Here is a 5,748-nt window from a genome sequence, read left to right on the forward strand (position 1 = left end):
CAAAGCTTATTTAATCCTACCCCCCATCAGTTTCACATCAGTTGCAATACATTTATTCACCTCTTGTTCTTTCAAGTGTACTTTGTAGGTCTACATGACAATGTAGTGCAATCATAGCCAAGGTTTTTACTGACTAAAAGGAAGCTAGAGGCTTAATAATAACTGATAGAATATATCCACGACCCACAGAACAAAGCTGTGCTAGTAATGTCTTACGCTTGTTTTTAATATTTTACTTTTTATACGGCAGAGTGTCATTACAGCTTTAGTTCATCAGGAAGTGACAGGAAGTGACGGTGGGCGTCCCGAGCAGGAGAGCTAGGCTCAGTGCTAGCTGTGAGTTTCGAGAGAGTTGGGAAGTGTGTTTATGTTGGCGTGGATGTAAAGTTTTATGTGGAACAACTGACAGACAGTTTGTGTGGATCTTGTGAATGGTTGTGACTGAGCTGGGACTCAGTAATTAAAGTCTACACACGACGGCTTCATTGATTGAAAAACTAAACTTTTTTGTGCATGAAGCTTCTACTTGAGTCTGTAATTTGGCCGCTATATGCAGTCAGATATTGACCAAGGGAGACAAAATGGGTGGCCGCTGGCTGCATTAGACAGGTGACTGCTATACACAGGGTCTATAACATGTAAATTTGCTGCGGGGGATTTTTCAGTGGCCGCTATAGGCAGGTGGCTGTTCTATAAAGGTGGCCGCTAAGACAGGTTTGACTGTATTTGGTAAAAGCAGAAGGGAGACGTAATACCAAATACAAATAAAGAGAGTGGACATTGAAAAAGTGAAAGAATATAAATTCCTGGGGATCATAATAGACGAAAAAATGAGTTGGAAATCTCATATTAAAAATATACAACAAAAGGTGGCGAGAAATATTTCTATATTGAAAAAAGCAAAATATGTTCTTGATCAAAAATCACTCCACACTCTTTACTGTTCCTTAGTATTACCCTATCTAATGTATTGTGTGGAGATATGGGGTAAGAATTATAAAAGCAATCTTCACTCACTCACTGTATTGCAAAAAAGATGGGTGAGGATAATTCATAATGCCAAGGAAAGAGAACATACAAACCCTTTATTTTTAAAATCACAGATATTAAAATTTGCACATTTAGTACACTTTCAAACCGCCAGAATAATGCATAAAGTTAATAACAACTCGTTACCCAAAAACCTCATAAAGTATTTCTCAATCAGAGAGCAGAAATATGATCTTAGAGGAAAATTAAACTTAAAACATTTATATGCGAGAACTACGCTGAAAAACCCACAGCATTTCTGTATGTGGAATTAAATTATGGAACGGATTGAGTAAGGAACTCAAACAATGTACAGAGATGAGCACATTCAAAAAAACAATACAAGCAGTTGATGTTTGCTAAATACAAGGCAGAAGAGTCTTGATCATCACAATAATGTTCTGTTAGCTTTGTTATTTTTGTTTTGTTTTTAAGAAAAAACAAGTTTTGTTCTTTATTCCTATTTATTTTAAATATTTATTTATTTATTATTACTATTACTATTATGGATATGTATATGTACTGTATATGTATATATATACTGCTCAAAAAAATTAGAGGAACACTTTGAAAATACATCAGATCTAAACTGGAGGAAAAATGATCTTGAATATCTTTCCTGATAATAAGTGGGTGATGTATTAGTAACAAAATGATGCCACGTAATTTGATAGAAATGAAAATGATCACCCTATAGAGGGGGGAAATCAAAGACACCCAAAAATGAAAGTGAAAAAATGATGCAGCACACTGGTCCATTTAGCTAAAATGTCATTGTAGCAACTCAAAATGCTTCTCTATAGTTTGTGTGGCCCCCACGTGCTTGTACGGATGCCTGACAACGTCGCCTCCTAATGAGACTACGGATGGTGTCCTGGGGGATCTCCTCCCAGATCTGGACCAGGGCATCCATAAGCTCCTGGACAGTCTGAGGAGCAACCTGGCGGTGCCGGATGGACCTAAACATAATGTCCCTGAGGTGTTCTATTGGTTTTAGGTCAGGTGAACGTGGGGGCCAGTCAATGGTATCAATTCCTTCATCCTCCAGGAACTACCTGCATACACTATCCACATGAGGTCGGGCATTGTCGTGGACCAGGAGGAACCCAGGTCCCACTGCACCAGCGTAGGTTCTGACAATGGGTCCAAGGATTTTATCCCGATACCTAATAGCAGTCAGGGTGCCGTTATCTAACCTGTAGAGGTCTGTGCGTCCTTCCAGGGATATGCCTCCCCAGACCATCACTGACCCACCACCAAACCGGTCATGCTGAATGATGTTGCAGGCAGCATAACGTTCTCCACGGCATCTCCAGACCCTTTCATGTCTGTCGAATGCGCTCAGGTTGAACTTGCTCTCATCAGGGAAGAGCACAGGGCACCAGTGGTGTAGTTGCCAATTCTGGTGGTCTATGGCAAATACCAATGGAGCTCTACGGTGCTGGGCAGTGAGCACAGGGCCCACTACAGGACGTCGGGCCCTCAGGCCACCGTCATGGAGCCAGTTTCTGATTGGGCAGAAACATTCACACCAGTGTGGCCTGCTGGAGGTCATTTTGTAGGGCTCTGGCAGTGCTCATCCTGTTCCTCCTTTCACAAAGGAGCAGATACCGATCCTGCTGAGGTTTGAAGGACCTTTTACGGCCCTGTCCAGCTCTCCTGGAGTAACTACCTGTCTCCTACTGCAGTGTATATATGTATATATACTGTATATATATATATATATATATATTTTTTTTTTTTTTGGGGGGGGGGGGGGGGGGGGGGTGTATTCCCGTTATCTATTATGTATTATTCTGACTATCACAGAAAACATGACATGAAGTGAACAACATGTACTGTACTAGATGTAGAATAGATGGGGGGTAGGATTAAATAAGCTTTGCTTCTTCCTACTCCTTTTGGACATGTGGAACTGTGAAAAAATTATTCATGAGATGTATTCCATTGTAACCTTCATGTTCAAATAAACTAAACCAAACCAAAAAGTCTGTAATAGTTCAATAACTCAAAAGCGACAGAGAGGAAGGCTCTGTGAAAGACTGACAGGTACATTCCAAGGCACAGGTAAGTAGATAGTCTAAGTTATAGCACCAGTAACAAACTCAATGAGCCAGTGCCATACGTCTGACGACGCTGGCCTTTTAACTGCCACTAATTGGCGACAGCTGCGCGGGCACCAGGTGTAAGGCAGCTGCCTCTTCCACCGAGCAGGAAGCACAGCTTGCCAAAATAAGAGCGCAGGACAGGAAATACTCGCTCCTGTCCTGCGTGTCATGACACTCTCCTACTAAGTTGTTCCTACCATATTAGCTCATCAGTATCTACTGCCTTTTGGAAGTATGTCGATATCTACAGTATTTTGGAAGTATTTAAAGGTTTAACATTTCCTTATTTTCATAAAAGTCTGTTTGACTAATACAGTATGTATAATTTTCTCTTTCGTGAATCCAACAGGCAAACATAGGATTGGTCTGATCATCCCGAACCAGCCTTTGCTATGGAGTAACAAGTAACAAGTTGGACTCCTTTCTGCCTTGATAACAGTCTTCATTTTCATGACAGACATCAACGAGGAGCTGGAGAACTTTCTTAGAGGTTTTGTTATAGCTCGACATGATAACATTGTATAGTTGTAGCATAGATGTGGTACTGTGGACTTAAAACCACGATCAGCAACACAGTGCTGACATTGAATACCCTGTTGCTTTTGCTCCAAAATGCTGCACAGCCTTTGTAGCCTCTGCTGCGCTGAATGTGCTTCCTTATCATTTAACATGACCCCTCTCCTGTTCTCTGAATACATTCCCCGGTGGGACGCCTTTTAGTTATACAGTAATCCCTCGCTGTATCGCGGTTTGAATATTGCTCCCCCACTATGTTGCATATTTTCAAATAATTAATTATCGCTGTTTTGTGGTTGACTCTGGCCTATATTTGCCAAAAATATTGAAAGACAGGTTATATGTAGTATTCTGGACACTACATTACTGGCATCAGTAATGTTATGTGACATGACGTTAGATTGCATTACCTTTCACACTGCATGGAGACCAGCTGCGATTGCGATAAGACTGCAGGTGAAGCTCAGCTTCCCCTAAAGTGTCCAAAAAAAAAAGTGGTGAAATATGTACTGCTTTGTGTACATTTCAATGACTAAATATGCGCTAGAATCCCTTCATCTTTGTTCAGAATGAGTTACTTATCACAGGTAACTGACACAACTTCCTTCTCATTCAGCGCCACGGCGCTTTTACACAGTCTACTGGGCATCTACTGACTTTGATGGGGAAGTGTAGAGTGGGTTTCCACTGCGTGAAACTGGACGGTCATTGGATAAATGCTGGTCTTTGTCCCGCCCATCGAACGCTCAGCGTCTCTGGGACAGTGGACTGGGCCGCACACTCGGCTTCTGCATGATGAGTAGATTATCTGAAATGAGCGAATCAGTGATCTTTAAGTATAAACCTCCACCGGAACATGTTCCAGGTTTTCATTCATTTGTTCTGAACTGATCCGGAGACTTTACTGATCCCCAGCGACTTTTTGTTTGTTAAAAACAACTAGCGTTGTGTTTGGCCACTCGCTTCTGTTACTCTGCGGTTTCTTTCCCCAACGAGCAGCAGCAGCTGCGGAGCTTCTTTCCCCCGTCACGATCTCTCACACTCACAGCCGGTCACACAGTAGTGATTGGGAGTAATTCTCTTTAGAAATGAATATGACATTGTCTTTACGACGGTTTTACGATAGTCACTAGTTGGTTACCTTGGTGGCCCCTAATGAGAGCTACAGCTATGCATATGGTCAGAGTGTATAGGAAAGCCACGTGTGTATCAGGCCTGTCTGTGCTCTATACAGTACATCACTGCATGACACTGTACTGTTTTCCAGCTAGTCAACTGGACGTGAACGACTGTTCCTGTTTCCCTGTGGCCATAGTGAAGGAAGAGGACATCAGCTGCCTTATCATCATCATCCTCGACCGCTGCTGGAGCATCCTGGTCACCCCATCACACTCTCACTCCTCCATGCAACACACCTACGTGCACGCATTAAGACAATTTTGATTCACTCCTGATAAAAATGTTAAGACCAGTTGTGAGGGAGCTGCCAACCCTCCCTCACTGATCAGGTGTATGCCCCGCCTACACACTCTCACTTTTCTATTTGTGTACAATGTATCTAGTTTCTTATGACATTTTGGTTAGTCCTTTATTTATATTATATCTATTTGCCAATTAATCTTTGTTAACTGCTAATGATTGGATCCTTAATTTGTTATTTTTTTTCACACAGAAGTTATTAGTTGTTTCTAATTTCTCATCAGTTTCTCCTTTCTTTGAGGTGATTGGTTGGGGCACAAGCATGGAAGCACGCCCATGTGAGTGCAGGCCAGGTGCATGTCATCACCCTGATTGGACTCTCCCAAGTTTCACCTGGTGGAGGGGAGGGTTAACTATGCAGTTATTTTTGTAAATATAGTTACATACTGTATAATATAGAGGTTAACGTATACATAAATTAAAACCTAAATGAACTAACATTAAAATGCATTTGTAACATAAAGGAAGGATTTGGAAAATGTAAATATGACTTGTGTAGCAACTACCTCACCCTCCAATTAAGCAGTTATGGTTGGGCTCTCACTATATATAGATGGACGGGGCAGTTAGACTAATCCCATATCTAAATGGTAAGGCCCATGCCGCCTATGTTGCC

This window comes from Dunckerocampus dactyliophorus, chromosome 7 (genome assembly GCF_027744805.1).
Source record: "Dunckerocampus dactyliophorus isolate RoL2022-P2 chromosome 7, RoL_Ddac_1.1, whole genome shotgun sequence".
Taxonomy (NCBI): Eukaryota; Metazoa; Chordata; class Actinopteri; order Syngnathiformes; family Syngnathidae; genus Dunckerocampus; species Dunckerocampus dactyliophorus.